Source organism: Chiloscyllium plagiosum, unplaced genomic scaffold (genome assembly GCF_037043375.1).
Source record: "Chiloscyllium plagiosum isolate Xiang-an unplaced genomic scaffold, Cpla_swu_hap1 HiC_scaffold_45, whole genome shotgun sequence".
Lineage (NCBI taxonomy): Eukaryota > Metazoa > Chordata > Chondrichthyes > Orectolobiformes > Hemiscylliidae > Chiloscyllium > Chiloscyllium plagiosum.
In genome coordinates, this window is record NW_028270183.1 from 17,256,530 (window position 1) to 17,277,539 (window position 21,010).

The 21,010-nt window shown below is 44.7% G+C and overlaps 1 long non-coding RNA gene and 1 pseudogene across 2 annotated transcripts in view; one reads left to right on the forward strand and one right to left on the reverse strand.

Moving 5' to 3' along the window:
- Positions 1 to 3,773: 3,773 nt before the first annotated feature.
- LOC148136402 (uncharacterized) lies at positions 3,774 to 13,301 on the reverse strand. The gene is made up of 3 exons (XR_015754421.1): positions 13,182 to 13,301; positions 5,970 to 6,060; positions 3,774 to 3,795 (listed from the first exon to the last, which is right to left on the reverse strand). It is a non-coding gene; the product is annotated as an uncharacterized LOC148136402 (long non-coding RNA).
- Positions 13,302 to 15,958: 2,657 nt separating this feature from the next.
- LOC122552194 (adhesion G protein-coupled receptor E3-like) overlaps positions 15,959 to 21,010 on the forward strand; it is a 53,054-nt pseudogene continuing 48,002 nt past the window's right edge. The window contains exons 1-3 of the transcript XR_015754410.1: positions 15,959 to 15,965; positions 17,504 to 17,584; positions 19,158 to 19,292. The product of XR_015754410.1 is annotated as an adhesion G protein-coupled receptor E3-like (transcript). The remainder of the gene's footprint in view (positions 15,966 to 17,503; positions 17,585 to 19,157; positions 19,293 to 21,010) is intronic.

Here is a 21,010-nt window from a genome sequence, read left to right on the forward strand (position 1 = left end):
TTTCTGAAATGCAGGACCCAAATCTGTTTTGTGTGTCATCATTGGGAATAATGCTGTTTCAATTTAGCATAGACACCACTAGTCGAGAGAAAGAGAAAACTTGCATTCGCTAATGATAGACAGGAGTTTAACCCATTTTCCAAAAATCAGAAACCAATATCTGACCCAATCAACCACCCAGTGTATTCTGTTGTCGTTCATTTAATTATAATATGATAAAGAGAACCATTTGACCCATTATGCCAGTTCTTTAAAAGGGCTAGCTAATATGACTTAATTTCCTGCTTGTTCTCCATATTCCAGCAAAGTTTTTGTTTTGAAATATATCCCTTTCGGAAGACCTGCTGATCTGTTTCCAATGACACTTCAGGCAGAGCCTTTCAAATCACGACTGTACTGTCTTGAACTAAGAGTCTATTTTCACAAGGTCTTGGAGATGCTACATCTTAGCTCAAACAGTCCAGACCTGGGGATCCTGCCTCCATTGCCAACAGATCCTATTATCACCAGGGATGGGGGGCTGGAGTGGCAAGATATGATTCCATCATTGGGGAAACTCAAATCTTCTCGGTAGTTTGTAGTCGGTGTTGAGTTCAGATGGACCACGTTTCTTTGATAGAAAGGGATGCATTTCCTAAAGTGTATGACTTACATATCTTTAAGCGTTGATGTGAATAGACATTCAAGGTGGAGAAGATCTGTGGAATGGTCAGGCCATCAAGTTATTTAAATCCATTGCTCTTTAAATTTTGAGAATAAACAAAAGCCCGCTGTGCCTCGGTTGAAAAATATCAGTTTTGCGATTTCAATAGCTGTTTATTGGCATAAGCTTGAGAGTTGTTATTAAAATTCTATTACTGCTTTCAGGTCCTTTACATTCACAGTGTGAATGACCACTCCATGATATGATTAAATGATTAGTTGTTTTGGATGTAGAGCAATGAATACAATGTTGTTATAAGAGATTAAATCAGGCAATAGGTCCAAACTGTGATCCCAGTCAAACATAAACCCTTTCACAGTGTTGTATCCCTGTTCATGTTACGTTGGCTCTCCCCTTTGGGATCAGCACAAGTGCCTACTTAAGGAAGGGAAAAACTCAGCCAAAAACTTCAGCTGCTATGAACAGGTGTGAATATTCATTGTTCATGATAAAATTGGCATCATCTATGAAATTGACCTCAGACAAATAGTCAACATTTGCTCCTAAACTCTACCATTGAAAAATGTTCAATTCAGAGATTTATCAAGGCAATGAAAGCAACAAGCAAATGCTTTCCTGGTAGAGTTCACAAGGTCTTCTGATGTATGTTGAAGTGCTTGAGTAAATTGCTTCAGATTGAAAAGAAAGCCATGCATTTATGTAGCATTTTTCATGGCCTCAGGACATCCCAAAGTGTGATACAGTCAATATGTTTTGAAGTACAGCCATTGTTCTAATAGAGGAGATGGGGCATCTAATTTGCAGTCAGCAAATTCCCACAACAGTTTATCAGTTGTTTTCTCATGATGCTGATTGAGGGTGGAGAGAACTCCCTGGCTGTTCTTCATAACAGTGTCTCAGATCTATTAGATCCACCTCAGAAGGTAGCTAGGACCTGGTTTTAATGTCATAGCTGTCATAGACATGACCCTATGACAGTGGAGCACTCCCACAGTGCAGTATTTACCTGGATTTCATGTATACCTGTCTTCTTTGAGGTTTGAACCCATGATCCTCTGCCTCTGAAAGATGGGTTTTAACTTAATGTCTCCTTGACTAACAATTAATTCACTTGTCTTAATATCGCCTTTCAACAATGGGATCCAACGGTTTTTGTTAACACTTTTGTGAGGACGCTTGGAATAAATAGCATGTAAACACACCATAAAAATGCAAGCTCTTGTTGACCACTGTCAGTGCAGCACTCACTCAATAGTACACTGGGTATCTAAGGCTGGACTTTGCCTTCAGGTCTTTGGAGTTGGACTTAAACACACAAATCTGAGGTGGAGAGTTCCAAAGCCCAAGATCACAGAAGAATTAACAAGCTTTTTTCCTGTCTCCAGATCAGTCAAGAATAGGGTTAGCAAATCAATCGACAGTAAGTTATCAATTTGCATTGTGAAGTTGGAAAAACAGAAGCCATTGCTTACTGCCTGGGAACCCATTGTCATTACAATACACTGCAGCAGAAACAGCCACAATTACTGCAGGAACCCTAGACCAAGATGGTACATCAATCTGTCTGTGAGGTAGAGCTGGACTCCCTCCAGAAATAACCAAACAAACATACCCAGGAATAAGTTGTGTAAAAATCCCACTATAAACCCACACACAACCTGTAAGAATGGAAAATGCTGGAGAATCTTTCAGAGACACTATATTCTTATCTGCCCAAAGAGATAATACAGGTTCAGCAGATATATTTGCACATAAGAATGCCAAGTGACCATTTACCCCTTCAAGCTGATGCTGGAAATTTGAAACAACAACAGTGCGGGAGAAACTCAGCCAGTCTGGCAGAATCTGTGGAGAGAGAAACAGAGAAACATTTTGAGTCTGCTATGACTGTTCTTCAGAACAAAAAGAGTCATATCAGACTCGAAACATTCACTCTGTTTCTTTCTCCACAGATGTTGCAACACCTGCTGTGCTTCTCCAGCATTTTTTTTCTTCGTGCTATTCAGTTAGATCAGGAAAGTCATAGAGTCATAGAGATGTACAGCATGGAAACAGACCCTTCGGCCCCACTCATCCATGCCAACCGCATATCCAAAATTAATCTAGTGCCATTTACCAGCACTTGGTCCATATCCCTCTAAACTCTTCCTATTCATATACTCATCCAGTTGCCTTTTAAATGTTGCAATTGTACCAGCCTCCACCACTTCCTCTGGCAGCTAATTCCATACACACACCACCCTCTTTGTGAAAAAGTTGCCCCATAGTCCCTTTTAAATCTTTTCCCTCTCACCCTAAACCTATACCCTCTAGTTCTAGACTCCCCCACCCCAGGGAAAAGACCTTGCCTATTTTCTCTATCCAAGCCCTCATGATCTTACAAACCTCTATAAGGTTACCACTCAGCCTCCAATGCTCCTAGGAAAATAGCCCCAACCTGTTCAGTCTCTCTTTATAGTTCAAACTCTCCAACTCTAGCAACATCCTTCCAAATCTTTTCTGAACCCTTTCAAATTTCACAACATCCTTCTAGCAGGGAGACCAGAATTGTCCTCTATCCCAACATCATTGATGCATCTTTGCTCCATGTCCCATAATACTGACCCTAAACAAAAATATATTGATCTCAATCATGTCCCAAATGACTCACACCATTTACAGGATTGGGTGGACTGTTGGTCAGACACTCCACCTGAGACTAACTCAGAAACTCTGATGAGGATGCACACTAGCAGTGCACACTGGGCTCCTCAATTTCCAAATTACCAGGGCTGGGTAAGATTTCCACCACTGCCATCTACCTGTTTATATCTCCCTTTTCCCTCATGAACAACTTTACATAGCATACATAAGTTTGGATTACAAACACAACACTGTGTGATCCCAGTGCAACCTATATCCCTTGTGTTGCTGGCTGTGGAGGGGTCACTTACCCAATTGTTGGTTTGGTTGATGCCGATTAGAAAGAGCAGCTCCGCCAGGAAGAGACTCAGGCACAGCTGCATGTGAGTAGCAGTTAATATGCTCTTAAGATCTTTCCAAAACGCAAACATTCCAAAAGCAACAGCAAGGCACACGAGTGATACAGGGATCCCAATGAATGTAATTATGGACACGGCAAAAGACTCTGACTATATAGGGGAGGAAAAAAAACACATTAAAAGGCTGTTGTGCTGAGAGACTTTTATTAACAAAGAAAATCCCATTGGTTAAGCATTTGCAAACTTAATTGATCAGCATATAATCATGGCATCATACAAAATAAAAAGGAGGATGTTGAGCAGGATAGAGGAGATTAGAGAACTTGGATTGAATGTCCACAGGTCCCTGGAGGTGGCAGAGCAGGTAGAGCAGGTAGTGAAGAAGATATATGAAATGCTTTCTCTCATTGGGAAGGTATTGAAGACACAAGCAGGGATATACTGCTGGAACTATATAAGACACTGACTAGGCCAGAGGTGGGGATTTTGTTCAGTTCTGGTCAGCACGTTACAGAAACAATCGAGAGAGAGAGGTCAGAGAAGATTTACAAGAATATTGCAGGCTTTTGAAAAATTGCAGCAATGAGGAAAGATTGAATAGGGTATAATTGTTTTCAAGCAGAGAAGGTTGAGGGATCACTCAGAGCAAATAGTACTAAATGATAGGACCTTAGATTGAGTGGACAGAGAAGAATTGCTTTCCCTAGTGGAGCAGTCTATTACTAAGGAGCACAGATTTAAGGTGATCGGCTGAAGAAAAAGAGGGGCCAGAAGGAAAATCTTCTCCAACCAGAGGGAGTTCGGTGTTTGGAAGTTGCTGTCCAGTCGATGGTTGGGGATGAAACCCTCAACTCGTTTAAAGGAACTTGGATCTGCATCTGAATTGATGTAAATTGTGAAGCCACAGATAAGTGAGATTAGAATAGGTGGTTAGTTTATTCCGCTGAAGCAGCCGTAATGGGCTGAAAGGCCTCTTTCTGGTTTGTACCTTTTCATGAACTAGACAGCTCATTGAGTCTTTGTTGACTCCTTGAAAATGACACCCGTTAGTCCCCCTTCCCTTTCTCTATTAAACTGGTCCTCCATGTTTAGCTGATGGTTGATAACAGTGAGCTTGGAGCTGCAATGTGATGGGACAGTGACAGTTTACTGGTCTTAACCCACATTTTGTATTTCCTCCAAAACTACATCCAAGGGATTCCCGATTTTATATGAAGCCTACACATTTCCCTTCAGCATTGCACACAAATCCCAAACCCCCTAAATCCTGAAGAATGACCCCATCTCTTACTGGGGGCACCACTAACAACTATTCTCCTAAAGTTCATTTGCTCCAGGTATCTAAGTCTCCCAGATTCTCTTTTGTCTTAAAATTTACAGGCTCTTAACTCACAGTCAGCAGTGCCAAGGAGGAGGCTGTGGCTGCCGAGGGAGAGGACCCTCTGGGGTTTGCAAGATTGTGAAGGATGTAGGGGCAAGGTGTGTGATTTATGATGGGGTGGGCTGTCTCTGGGGTTGTGGGGGTCATTGAGAAGTTAGGGCATGTGAATAGCTCTCAGCAGACACTGCCCTGCCCTCCATACAGTCCATTGTTCAGGCAGTGAGTGCCTTGGATTGAGGGACAGCAGTGAACCAACCAACCCCAAAGATGCAATCCTTCCCCATGCCAACTTAGAAAGGTTATGCTTCAATTCTACAGGGCACTGGTGAGACCACATCTGGTCTCCTTACTTGAGGAAGAATGTAAATGGTCTGGAAGCAGTTCAGAAAATGTTTACTGGACTAATACCTTGAATGGGTGAGGTATATAATGAGGAAATGTTAGGTGTGGTATATAATGAGCAAGAGTAGGCTTGTATCCAATGAAGTTTAGAAAAGTGAGATGCAACCTTATTGAAACATGAAAGACTAATGGATCTTGATAAGGTAGATGTAGAGAGAATGCTTCTGGATCAAGGGGTCACTGTTCAAAAATAATTGTGGATCGTTTAAAGCAGCGATGAGGTGAAATGTTTTTCTCACAGAGAGTCATAGGTCTTTGGAAACCCTTCCTGAAAGGTTGGTGGAAGCAGAGTCATTGAATATTTTTAAAGCACAGATAGATACATTCATGGTAAAGAAAGTGGTGAAATGTTTTCAGGGGTAGTTGGGAATGTGGAGTTAAGTTTGAAATCAGATCAGCCATAATCGTGGGGCCGAATGGCTTACTCCTGTTCCTTGTTCATGTCCTTGTATAATGGATAAAGACAAGTTCATGAAATTTCATCACAAATCAACCTTCATCTTATTAAATGGTAGAAAAGGTTTGAAAGGTCAAATGATACCTCCATGTTCCTATGATCCAAAGTTCTCACCCTTATCCTTTGTTTGCCTGATATTGTTCTGCAATTGAGTCTTGATTTGTCACCAAGGTTTCTGAATAAAACAAATTACAATGCAGCAGTGCAGTTATAGACTAAGCTGTCAATAAAATCTTACACATTAGGCGTTCATTACATTGGAACATCCGTCCATAACAAATCACATCTGATTTGGCTCAGTGGTAACATTGATGTCGCTGAGTGAGGGAAGTGTAGGATTTAAATCCCACTCCCTCATCTACTCAGGTAGAACTCCCCAAGAATACTGTTCCTGCAATCATACAAATTATGTTGTACTCAAGTTACGGACTCTCAGACTATCAATAAGCCTGTGATTTTCTGCTACATCCACCCAAAGCTTCACATTCAGATCCCCTGTTTTTTCATTGCCATGAATCCCATACATTGATGAATAAACATCCATAATATATATTCAAAATGAGTCAACTGCAGAGCAAGGCTAGACAGCTGATTGCATCAACAATGAGTCCAATTGGAATGTCCCATCTAGAATGCCCTCTGGCCAGGCTTCAAACTGCTCGCAGTAATTTAAACATTTTAAGTCTGGTTAGACCTTCTCAAGGAAACGAGAGCTGTAATTTTATATTCTTTTGTTCATGGGTTGTAATCAGTTCTGGCATTCATTGCCCAGAGGGTATATTGACAGTCGAGTGTAGGCCAGAGGAGATAGGGATGGCAGATTTTCTTCCCTGAAAGGCAGTGAACCAGATGGGGTTTTACAACTGAATTCAAATTTCACCATCTGCCATGGGGGGAACACAAATTCATCACTCTTGGGTATTAATTGGAGTTGTAGATTCCTAGTCCAATGATATCACCACTTACACCACTGCCTCTCCTTGTCAACAGTCTGCATATTAAGAAATGGATTTCAAGGGTAACATTGAAATACTTTTTATGGTTGGTTAAAAGAACACTTTGCAATGTTTGAGACAACAGCATTCACAGTTTCCTGTTGCCTGATTTCAGCTGAATAACTGGCAGAGAATGTTCAAATAGATGATCAGTTTAACAGTCTCCATTTAACCCCCATATCAAGTTGAATTTTAATCTGTGCTATTTTAGTGATTTGTGTTTTCCCTATCCTTGCTGTTTCCATTACCCCTCTGTTTCATTCCAACTCTGTCCAATGATGACACAGTCTCCTGTCATGATTAGGGCTGTGACATTGAGGATGTCTTGTTCTCTTAAAAAGAGAAAGAGTTTGTTGTACATTCTGTGAATCAGACAATCGTCATTCTTAGGGAAAAACATTTTCCAGCATTAAAAGGAGACAGAGCATTCGAATGGAGCTGTCTTTCAGGAATCCAGAACAAAATAACAAATCTGAAGCTTCATGACAAGCTAACCCATGACAACTGAGCAACTGAAGGTAGTATCAGTAATGACAGATTAAACCCAGAATGCAACAAAAGGCAGGCAATGTCTTTTCCATCTGTTCACAGGACCTAGACATTCCTGGTTAGACCAGCTTTCAGTCCCTTATTGCTCTTGAGAAGATGGTGATTGAGCTTTCATAGAGACAAAATCATATAGCACGGAAACAATATTCAACATGGTTACATCCATGGTTCATCAATATTCAACATGGTTACATCCAAGGACATGTTGCAAAGGTTTCATGAATACTGAAGATATCAGAATGTCATGCAAGAGTAAATTGAATTTCAGTTTAAATTGTAAAGTGACAAAAATCCAGAGTAAGATCCAGAATGCCCGAAATTCATGATTATTACTGTGGCCAGAACTCTAGCCAGGCAAAGGGGAAATCTGTCCCTGAAACCCCAATATCCACACGGCCGTTCGCTCTATGTCGAACATAATCCCAAACGAAACTAGCCCCACCTACCTGCTCCTGACCCAAATCCCTGCAAACCTTTCCTATCCAAATGTCTTTTAAATATTGCAATTGTAACCACATCCCCTTCCTCTTCAGAGGCGCGCCACCCTTCCCTGTAAAAACATTCGTCCCGGATGTCTTTTTTGAATCTCTCTCCTCTCCCCAAAAATGTGCGCCCTTGTCTTGAAATGCCCCATGCTAGGGAAAAGACAACTACCATGAACCGATCTATATCTTTCAGTGAAGAAAGTCCCAGCCTATCCAGCATTTCTTTACAACTCAACCTTCCATACCTGGTAATAATACAATACATGAGATGTGGGTACATCCACACTCTATTACAGAGGGAATTCCGGGATGTTGCCCTATCGACACTGAAGGAGCCCAGCGATATATTTCCAAGTCAGGATATGTGTGGCTTGGAGGAAAACATGGTGATGGTGGTGTTCAACATAAAATCATCATAGAATCCCTACAGTGTGGAAACAGGCCAATCAGCCCAACAAATCCGTACCTGACCTTCCGAAGAATACCCCACCCAAATCTGTTTCCCTACCCTCTTACTTTACATTTCCCATGACTAATCTACACATCCCTGAATAGGTAATTTAGCATGGCCAATTCACCTAACCTGCACCTCGTTGGACTGTGGGAGGAAACTGGAGCACTCAAAGGAAATCATGCAGACACAGGGAGAATGTACAAATTCCTATTCCCCGTCTCTGCTGCTCTTGTCCTTCAAGATGGTAGAGAGCATGGGTTTGAAGGTGCTGTGAGGGGAACCTTGGTGAATGGAGTTTACAGAGGAAAGAATTAAGAGTGAGCAGCTGATGACAGCAAAGTAAACACTGTTAGTTTCTTGATCCTTAGGAGAATCCATACTCTCCTACATCCTTAGGAGAATCCATACTCTCCTACATCCTTAGGAGAATCCATACTCTCCTACATCCTTAGGAGAATCCATACTCTCAACAAACAGTATTTCAATTCCATCTCAAACATCAAAAACTGTAAGTACAACAAACTTTTATCCACCCACCTCCATAACCAGCGCTCCTCAAACATTCCAGAAGATTCCCCTGGCCTTGGAAACGCCATTAGCCACGTGGCTGATGCAGCTGCCACCCCCACGCTGATTGATGATGTCACTTCCGCCCCATCATGGCCACTCCCACAGCCACTTCCGGCCCTCACATCATCGCTGATGCCACATGCTCAGTGACTTCCGCCACCCCTACTGCCGTGTCTGCCACCAATTCTGCCCCCACCAGCGCCACTCACCTGCATTCTGCTGACACGCCCCCCACAGAGCCGACTGTCACTATCCCCACCCCCCAGAACCCCGAGGGGAGCACGACCCCTGCTCATGCCTCCACCCCCATTCCCCCCACCATCACACCCACTCCAGGTACTGGCTCCGACCCCACTCCCAGCTCCACACCCACACCAGATCCCAGCTCCCAGCCCTGCCGAGTTTTCACCATCCCTCTGGACCTCCCCCTCACTGAGGACGAACGATCAGTCCTCAGCAAAGGACTCACATTCATCCCCCTCCGTCCACGCATCAATGAATTTAATACACGCCGTGACATCGAACATTTCTTCCGTCGCCTCCGCCTCCGAGCTTACTTTCACAATCAGGACCCCCGCCCACCTTCCGCGGACCCCTTCGCCCACCTCCAACACACTGCATCCACCTGGACACCCCATGCTGGCCTATTACCTGCCCTCGACCTCTTCATTTCCAACTGCCACCGGGACATTAACCGCCTCAACCTGTCTACCCCCCTCCCCCAATCCAACCTCTCACCCTCACAACGCGCAGCCCTCCAATCCCTCTGCTCTAATCCCAACCTCACCATCAAGCCAGCGGATAAAGGGGGTGCAGTGGTAGCCTGGCGCACTGACCTCTACACCGCTGAAGCCAAACGCCAACTCGAGGACACCTCTTCCTACTGCCCACTCGACCATGACCCCACCCCCCATCACCAAACCATCATCTCCCAGACCATACAGAACCTCATCACCTCAGGAGATCTCCCACCCACAGCTTCCAACCTCATAGTCCGGGAACCCCGCACTGCCCGGTTCTACCTCCTTCCCAAGATCCACAAGCCTGACCACCCTGGCCGACCCATTGTCTCAGCATGCTCCTGCCCCACTGAACTTATCTCTACCTACCTTGACACTGTCCTATCCCCCCTAGTCCAGGAACTCCCCACATATGTTCGTGACACCACTCACGCCCTCCACCTCCTCCAAGACTTCCGTTTCCCCGGCCCCCAATGCCTCATCTTCACCATGGATATCCAATCCCTCTACACCTCCATCCGCCATGACCAGGGCCTCCAAGCCCTCCGTTTTTTCCTCTCCAGACGTCCCCAACAGTACCCTTCCACCGACACTCTCATTCGTTTGGCCGAACTGGTCCTCACCCTTAACAATTTCTCCTTTGAATCCTCCCACTTCCTCCAGACCAAAGGGGTAGCCATGGGCACATGTATGGGCCCCAGCTATGCCTGTCTCTTTGTTGGCTACGTAGAACAGTTGATCTTCCGTAATTACACCGGCACCACTCCCCACCTCTTCCTCCGCTACATTGATGACTGCATTGGTGCCACCTCATGGTCCCGCGAGGAGGTTGAGCAATTCATCAACTTCACCAACACATTCCACCCTGACCTTAAATTTACCTGGACCATCTCTGACATCTCCCTCCCCTTCCTGGACCTCTCCATCTCCATCAGTGACGACCGAATTGACACTGACATTTTTTACAAACCCACCGACTCCCACAGCTACCTGGATTACACCTCTTCCCACCCTATCTCTTGCAAAAATGCCATCCCGTATTCCCAATTCCTCAGCCTCCGCCGTATCTGCTCCCAGGAGGACCAGTTCCACCATAGAACACACCAGATGGCCTCCTTCTTTAGAGACCGCAATTTCCCTTCCCACGTGGTTAAAGATGCCCTCCAACGCATCTCGTCCACATCCCGCACCTCCGCCCTCAGACCCAACCCCTCCAACCGTAACAAGGACAGAACGCCCCTGGTGCTCACCTTCCACCCTACCAACCTTCGCATAAACCAAATCATCCGCCAACATTTCCGCCACCTCCAAAAAGACCCCACCACCAGGGATATATTTCCCTCCCCACCCCTCTCCGCCTTCCGCAAAGACCGTTCTCTCCGTGACTACCTGGTCAGGTCCACGCCCCCTTACGACTCATCTTTACATCCTGGCACTTTCCCCTGCCACCGCAGGAACTGTAAAACCTGTGCCCACACCTCCTCCCTCACCTCTATCCAAGGCCCTAAAGGAGCCTTCCATATCCATCAAAATTTTACCTGCACATCCACTAATATCATTTATTGTATCCGTTGCTCCCGATGCGGTCTCCTCTACATTGGGGAGACTGGGCGCCTCCTAGCAGAGCGCTTTAGGGAACATCTCCGAGATGTTCAACCAAACCGCCCCGTGGCCCAACATTTCAACTCCCCCTCCCACTCTGCCGAGGACATGGAAGTCCAGGGCCTCCTTCACCGCCGCTCCCTCACCACCAGAGGCCTGGAGGAAGAACGCCTCATCTTCCGCCTCGGAACACTTCAACCCCAGGGCATCAATGTGGATTTCAACAGCTTCCTCATTTCCCCTTCCCCCACCTCATCCTAGTTTCAAACTTCCAGTCCCCTTGACTTATCCGGACTTGTCCAACCTGCCTAGCTCCTTTTCCACCTATCCACTCCACCCTCTCCTCCCTGACCTATCACCTTCATCTCCTCCCCCACTCACCCATTGTACTCTATGCTACTCTCTCCCCACCCGCACCCTCCTCTAGCTTATCTCTCCATGCTTCAGGCTCACTGCCTTTATTCCTGATGAAGGGCTTTTGCCCGAAACGTCGATTTTGCTGAAGCTCCTCGATGCTGCCTGAACTGCTGTGCTCTTCCAGCACCATTGATCCAGAATCTGGTTTCCAGCATCTGCAGTCATTGTTTTTACACTGTTAGTTTCTTGATGATTGCTACACTTAAAGATGCAGCTGCCACTGGTGATTCAAACTTGCTGTTTAAAACGCCAGTCGGTATGATCTCATTGACCACTGCGTGTGCTTTAGCTTGTTATAGTCTACAAATAAACTTTTTTGGGCTGATTCGAACTGTAGTTTTGCAATATAACCTTTGTTGAATTTCATGTAAAGCTTTTCTGTGAAAGGCCTAGAGAATTTTCTCACACTATCAACCTGATTTATCTCATTACCTACCTGTCACACCCATGTGTCCCCTCTCACCCGACGCTAGCAGGATTGTCCCTCTCATAGTCGCTGGAAAGACCCCCAGAATATCATGGAATAGTGAGAAGACTGATGCACACCTGGTCAAGCACAGTCAGTCTGCAGCTGCCCTTCCCAGTTCATGACATTTGCCCCAGTTGTGGCAGATAAGGGGCAACTGGCTCCCTGCTTTGCAAACAAGGACCAGAGATCCTAGTGGATGGGCTAGAGCAGAGGAGGGGCTTTGTCCTCCTACAGAAACAGGAGGCCATGACACCTGACCTTGCCAGCTTGGCCCAAGGTTGCCACCCAGATCATTGCAGCCTGATCATCTGGAGGAATGGGAGGAGAAAGTGAGGACTGCAGATGCTGGAGATCAGAGCTGAAAATGTGTTGTTGGAAAAGCGCAGCAGGTCAGGCAGCATCCAAGGAACAGGAGAATCGACATTTCGGGCATGAGGACGTCGATTCTCCTGTTCCTTCGATGCTGCCTGACCTGCTGCGCTTTTCCAGCAACACATTTTCAGCATCTGGAGGAATGCCCAGGATGACAGGAAGAAGCTCAGTAACCTTCTCCATTCCACCAGGGTGGGTGGCATCATCTTCTGTCTGATACCTCCCATTCACTCTATCTCTGCTACTGCACCCACCTGCCAACAAGGCTCATGCTCTACTCTCGGTGTTGCCTGTAACGTCTTCCCTCACTTACCCAATTGTCCCACATCACTAGCCCTGCAGGGCCTCTTCATTGCCTACTCACTTGACATAGCTCACCCCTGTTCACCCACCTGTACTCGGACTAACATATGTGCTACTCACTTTCAGAGTCAATCCCTCCCATCTCTCATTCGAGCAGAAACATTCCCCAATAGGGTCAAAGGAACCAGGATAGATGGTGGTGGGGGTCCTGACTCTGACCGCCCCAAGCAGCTGAATTCCATGCCCAATACCCTGAAAGATATCAGAGACAATCCTTCACTTACTGAGCTGCAAGCCCCTGACTGACAGGGTCTCTCTAACTTCATTGAGGATTACTCACCTTAGATATTGAGTGAGAGCTATTTATTTGGATGACCTGCAGGGTGTTTTCTGCAGAAGCTGCTAGCACATGATTCAGCTGTCATACAGCAACAAGTCCACCCCCTTGATTGAGGGTCTGCTGATAAGCTTCACTAGCTGCCTGACTCTGTGCCTGTGCTAAACAGGAAGGCAAAACAGAAGTACAGCAAGCCTCAGAGTTCTGGCTGAGCTTTCAAAATGCAAAAAGGGAAAAGGCAAGGCAAACATTGCTGTGAACATCCAAGCACAACGTGAATGAGCACTAAGAGCAAGTGAGCAGCCCTGAGATGCAGCCCAGTCCAACCCATGACCTGTGTATAATGTTGAGTATATTAACTAGTGTGCCTCAAAGTGCACCGTTACAGTGCAAAGTGTACTGCAAGGGTACAGTAAGTGCATTGGAGATGTGGTATGATGATGTAAAGAGGCTATAACATGTTGAATGTTAAAATCTGAGAGTGTGGGGTGTTTATGGTCACTGCCTGGGATGTTGATGCCAGGAGTCTAAGATGGAGCTCCAGAGCTGGATTTGCCAGGGACATGCGCAGACTTTCACTTTGGGAATTCTCAGCATCCGGCTTCTATCTGGCAGGTGGTAGGAAATGAACCCACCAATTAATGAGACAAGATTAAATAATAATAATGAGGGCAATAATGAGCAATATTCTCAGTTAATAGACCCCTCACTGCTCATTAGCAAGAATCTTGTCTTGAGATCAAAAACTACATTGGAAAGTACAACTTATTGCTCCTGACATCAAGAAAGTCCTCACTTGACTTCTCACTCAAATTTTCCAGATTTCTCCCCATAGCCCATGTCATTCAGGGCCTGGGAAAATTCTGCCCTTTCTACTGGAATATGACAAGTACAGCTACTATTCATCATAAAACAAGTACAGCTACTATTCACCATAAACATGTCCAATTGTTGCAGTAAGACACACTGATTCTGTCTGAAAAATAGACATTATAAATGTGAGAGATAAAATCTTATTTCAAAATGAAGTTCCTATTGCAATGTAACGATGCAACTTCCTCCAGTGCAGTGGCTGCTGTATGTGGATGATGTATAGTGCATAAAAATATTGAGGTTGTGTTTAAACTCACTCAGTGAGTGAGAGAGTTTTGCTGAAGCATTTCCTCTGGTGATACTGTCGAAAAATCATGAGATTAAGAACGTCGTGTCAAATCCTGGGTGAGTATAAGGGATCAGATGGGGTTAGCTGTCTTGGTATTTTATGTGATATCCACTTTAAGAGAAACTGTATTGAATGTTAAATTTAAATGGATGGGAGGAATGGATGACCAGCAGGAATGCTGATGTGTGTTTCAGTTCAGTTCTGTTCATTCATGGGATAGAATGTGTTTAGTGTTAGAAGTACAACTGTGTAAGAAGTTTGAAGATGATGGGTTTCCAAAGAACAAAGAGAACAAAAAAAGCACATAAAGGTCCTTTGGCCCACCAAGACTGTGCCAATACATGATGCCTTTTTAATAAAACCTTTTGTCCCCATGCGGTCTCTATCCCTTTACTCCCTGCCTATTCATATATCTTCCAAGATGCCTCTTAAACATGCCTATTGCATCTACCTCCACCACCTCCTCTGGCAGCACATTACAGCACATTGTGACCCACTATGTAAAAACCCTGCCTCTCACATCTCCTTTAAACTTGCCCCCATTTATTGTACAATTGGTATTTCTAACCTGGGGAAAAGATTCTGATGGTTCATGCTTCTCGTAATTGTATAAACTTCTATCAGGTCACCCCGATCCTTCAACATTCAAGTGTAAAAAAATCATTTTGATTAGATATTCTGGAAACAGGCCATTTGGCCCAACAAGTCCACATCAACCCTCCAAACAGTAACACACCCAAACCCATTCCCCTACATTTACCCCTTTTCTATTGCACCTAGCACTATGGGCAATTTAGCATGACCAATTCAATTGACCTGCACATCTTTTGGATTGTGGGAGGAAACCCATGCAGACACAGGGAGAATATGCAAATTCCACACATACAGTTTCTCGAGGCTGGAATCGAACCCGGCTCCCTGGTGCTGTGAGGTGGTAGTGCTAATCACTGAGCCATCATGCCATCCAAGTTTGCCCAATCTCTCCTTATAGCCAATAACCACAAAATTAAGCCGCATCCTAGTAAACCTTTACCTTTTCTCCAAAGTCTCCATATCTTCCTGGTTTGGCAACTAGGACTGGACAATGTCCCAGATTGTGGCATAAATGCTAGCCTTCACTCAGAAACATAAATTGCTGAAAAGTGTGTCTTAAACAGGCCTGGCAGCATCTGTGGAGAGAAATCAGAGCTGACATTTCAGGAACTGATGGTAGCTAGGAAAATGTTGGTTTAAATGCAGAAGATAGGGTGGAGAGAGAGGGTAAGGAGAAAAAGATAGGTGGGGATAGAGTCCAATGAGAGAGAAAAGAACAATTGGACAGACAAAGGCGCGGATAACAATCTGGCCATGTAGGCAAATAGCTATTAATGGGGACTGTTATTCGTTAACAAGGGATTGTGTGTAATAGCAGAATGTGATAACAAGGCCTGGTGTGTTGGGGTTGCGATAAGGACATGGGATAGCACAGGCCCTGAAGTTATTGAATTCGATATTGCATCCAGAAAGCTGCAGGAAGGCTGACAAGGGAGGGTAGGGGAATATGTGCCTGGTGGTAGTGTCTCACTGGTGGTGGTGTAAGTAGCAGCTAATGATCTTCTAAGTATAGATACTGATAGGAATGGAAGGTAAGGACAAGGGGGACCCCACCGCTGATGCGGGAAGAAAGACAGGGGAGGGTGAGGGTAGAAGTGCGGGGAACGTGTCGGACCAGGTTGAGGGTCTTGCCAACAATGGTGCTGGGTTGAGGAAGAAGGTGGACATTTCAGAGGCTCCCTTGTCAAAGTTGGCATCATCAGACCAGATGTGATGGAGATGGAGGAGCTGGGAAAATGAAATTGTCTTTACAGGAGACAGGAGGATGTATAGCAATCGTAACTGTGGGAATCAGTGGATATTGGTGGCCTAGAAATGAATACAGAGATGTTGAGGAAGGAAAGGGAGGATTCAGAGAAGGACTTGGTGAAGGTGGAAATTGGAAGAAAAATTAATAAACTTTTCCAATTCCGGATGAAAAGAGGGGAGCAATACTGATGATATCATTGATGTACTGGAGGAAGAGTTGTGGGTGGAGGCTGGAATAGGACTGGAACAAGGAATGATCCAAGGAATGGTTAGGCTGAATGGCCTGTTTCTGTGCTGTAGATTCTGATGTAGTTCAGTGAAACTTGAGCAAAAACTGCCCAGTGCAACACTGATGGGACAGCAAAGACTACAATCAGCAACAATTAAATGACACATAATGGAACCACTAATGGTAAGGTGAGCAGAGGAAGTCACACCACTCATGATAGCCATTGCTGGGGATATGAATAACAGAAACAGAGAAACAGGTGCAGGAGGAGGCCATTCAATCTGATCATGGCTGATCATGCAATTTCAGGATCCCACTCCTACTTGTTCTCCATACCCCTTGATCCTTCTAGTTGCAAGGGCATGTCCAGCTCCCTCTTGAATATATCGAACAAATTGGCCCCAACAGCTTTCGGTGGAAGAGAAGTCCTGAATGGCTTGCACATTATATTGGAGCAGAGCACTGAAACATTCCTCAACTTTGTGGAATCCATGTCAATCTCTTTAATTATTTTCATTTCTGTTTAAAACCAGAGAACTGGAGAGGAAGAGGCATGTGACACTGTCCCATTACCTCAGAGAGCAGCGTGTGAAATTAGCCCACATGTACTGCCCTTTGTGTTGTAGCCTCTGTGTATGAAATGAATTTGGATAGGCTCGATCCAAATCTCACTGTACTTCTGAAATACAATACTGGCTGCCACGATGGATGCAAATGTGTCTTAAGCAGGTCCCTGTTTGTTATTAGTGGGAGCCTTGTCCACAGCCTGAATTGCCATCAGGTAAAATGTCCAAATGGAAGATTCCAGATTGTTGTACAAAACAATCACAACAGCTTTCAGGGAAAGGAACAAGCCACGTATACCCAGCCTGGGCATATGTACATGCATCAAACTCAGGCAATCTGATGTGACCTCAGTCATGTTTTCAACCCAAACCCAGTTCCATCCCCAATCCCTGCTGGTTGAAAGGTTGATGGGCCTGTGCATGGGGAATGGGTGAAGGATTGGAGAATGAGTAAACTCTCTCAGGGCAGGAAGAGAGGCAACTGAGGAACAACATCTTAAAATGCTTCATTTCTTTTTTCTCTTAGTGGTCTGCTGCATTTGGAGGCTGTGCCAGACTCGTTCTTGTCCGCAAGGTTATTATAAAAGTAAAGGTCATGGCTGCATGGGTAAGTGTTCAGCAAGATTACGGGACAGTTACATGATTGAAGACAATGATCAGGTTCTGACACTTTCAGCCAGGCTAAGACAAGGCTTGTATCTTGTGGCATGGGTAGATATCAAACAACCATGTCCCACAACAATGCCTCATGCTCACACCGACACCTATACCCAGCTCTTTGCTCACTGCTATAGTGCACACACTTTCCAAGTCTTATCTAGATGCTCACAGTATTCCAGCCTTACATTACCTTGGCTTTTGTGCTTTACCCCCTCAGCCCCACACACCTCGCTCATAATTCATCTGATGCATGGGATCCACAGTGACTTGGCTGTGTGGATTCAGAATTGAATTGCCCATAGAAGGCAGAGGGTAGTGGTGGAAGATTGGTTTTCAGACTGGAGTTCCATGACTAGTGGTGTTCCACAGGGATCCATACTGGGACCTCTGCTGTTTGTGATGTATATAAATGACTTGTATAAAAACGTAGATGGGTGGGTTTGTAAGCTTGCAGATGATAACAAAGATCAGTGGAGTTGTGGATAGTGTAGAAGATTCTCAAAGGATATTATCCCTGCCTGGCTTTGCTATTCAGCACAGACTGAAAGGAAGGAACCTTGTCATGGTTGTCAGCAGGCCAAGTCATCATTGAAGCACAGAGAACTGGAGCAGGAATAGGCCATTTGGCACTTCAAGCCTGTTTCAGTATTTATTAAGATCATGGCTGACCCTCCAACTCAGCAGCATATTCTTGTTTTTCCTCCATATCTTTTGTTCCCTTTAGCCCCATTTGCAGGTTCTTTCTGAAATCCTACAATGTTTTGGCCCTGACTGCTTTCTGTGGTAACAAGTTCCACAGACTCACCACTCTCTGGGTGAAGAGAATTCTCCTCATCTCAGTCCTAAAGGTTTACCCCATATCCTTAAACAGTGACTTCTGATCCTGGGCTTCCCCGCCATTGGGAACATTCTTCCTGAATCTACCCCATCTGGTCCTGTTCGAATTTTATAGGTTTCAATGAGGTGCCCCTTCATTCTTCTGAACTCCAGCGAATATAATCCTAACAGATTGAACCTCCCCTCTGATATCAGTCCCACCATCTCAGGAACCAGCTCATTGCACTGCCTCCATGGTCAGAACATCCCTCATCAGATAAGGAGCCCAAAACTGCAGACAAAGCCAGGGGTGAAAGACTTTGTTCAGAAGTTGCTGCATGGCGTGTGCCCTAATTTCTTTAATGGCTGCATGGCTCTCCAGGTTCTGAGTGCAGAAGCCAGTAGGATAGTCATTCATGATCATATTGAATGACAGAGCAGGCTTGAAGGGCCGAATGGCCTACTCCTGCTCCTATTCTCTATGGTTCCATATTCAAAGTGCATGAGTTGGGTTTATGGTCAAGAAAAGAGTTGAGGGTTCTGAGGAACTGACAGGAAAGTAGAGTGGAGGCCACATCGGGTCAGTTATTGAATGGTGAAGCAGGCTTGAGGGGCTGAGTGGCCTGCTCAGGCTCATGTATCTTAGGTTCTATTTTGAGGAAAATAATTACCACAGCCAGTAATGAACATCACTGTTCACACAGATATTGATGAGTGTAAATTGTCACCGTGTGATCCATCTGCGACATGCCACAACTTAAAGGGAAGCATTAAGTGTTCCTGTGATCAAGGGCGTAACCCCATTCCTGGGAGCTCCGGCAATGCAATAACTTGTGAAGGTAAGGAGGATAATGTTATGAGCTTTTAAACAGGGGCACTAACCTCTTGTTGGTAATAAGCTTGTCAATTCTTCAGAATGGTCGGGACTCCAAAGCAGTTAGAGACTGATTCCAAATCAAATCCAGGAGAAATATCAGAGGGATAATGAATAGAACAAGGAACAAAGAACAATATGGCACAGGAACAGATCCCAATGGCCTACCAAGACCATGCTGCTGCATAATGCCTTTCTTTTTGTAAAAATATTTAAATTGAAAACAAAATTTTCTTTACGCAATTATAAAATTACAAAAATATGAAAATATAACATTATAACAACAAAAATAACAATAAACAATAAACCAAATACTATACTACTTTACAAAAGAACTCAAAATTACACTTATTACACATCAATATATAAATAAGGCCACTCAGTACAACAAGATCACAGCTCTCAATCTTCAAGAGCATCAATTATTAAACCCACATTTGTTCGAAATTAAATCAAAAAGCCCTAACTAGAAACAGCAGATAGATCTGCTTCTAAATAATTTAAGAAGGACTGCCATGTCTTATAAAAATTGTCCATTTGCTGGTGCACCATGTTTGCAAGAAAGTGCAAAGGAATGTGTTCTATAATTAACTTAAGGCACCCCGACAGACTCAGGGAGTTCTCAGACACACAGCACATCAGAATATTCTTCCTCGCACAGAAAGTGAGGATGTTAAAAAGCTTTTTCCCACGTACATCTAAGGGAGATAAATTCGGTGAACCCAGGAGAAGAGAAACCGGGTCCACCTTGACTTTGGTGCCCAAGGCCCTCCCTATTACACCTGCCAGAGCGCTGTAGTACACATGGAGCCTGTGACAGGACCACAAACAATGAGTGAGGGTACCTGTATTTACTTTACACTTGGAGCACATTGAAGCTGCTCCCTGCTTAAATTTCACAAGATGGTCTGGGGCCATATGAGCCCTTTGAGGAATCTTTCACTGCATAGCAGGGTCCTATCACATATCGAAAGCTTCCTCTTATTCTCACAAATGTCCTCCCACATTGCTGGAGTGACCTTCACCCCTGATTCTCTCTCCCTGACTTCCCGTAATCGCTCAATGTCACCCAAGGAACAAATGATAGAAAGTACTCACTGAAAGAGTGATCCCAGCCTGAAGCACCCTCTTTTCCATATCAGATCTATAATCCTCAGTCTCTTTTCGGATAAAATCTCTGATCTGAAAGGAACAAATGACGTCCCTACTTGATAATCCATACTTAACGAGTTATTTGATCAAATGGTATCAACGTTTCATCTTCAAACAGGTCACCCAAACAAAAGCCTCCCCTATCCGCCCAGGATTTAAACCCAGGATCCATTGTCCCTGGCCAGAAACCTGGGAGTGTGGAAAGGTGTTTTAGACATTTTACCCTCCATCTGTCTCATTTCCCTCCACACTTTGACAGTATTAATAACTATTGGATTACGGTAATGTTCCACAACAGTCCTCATTTTGTCCAGAAACAACAGGTTAATAAGAGACCACTTTGCCTGGGAGGCTGCAACGTCCAACCATATCGATGCTGAGTCCTCACAGGCCCAATCATTCACAAAAGATAGAAGGGAGCTCAATTGATATCTTCTGACATCCGGGAGATCCACTCCTCCCAACCCCGGGACATTTGCAATTTCATAAACTTGATAAGGGGCTGCTTAATGCACCAAATAAAAGAACTAA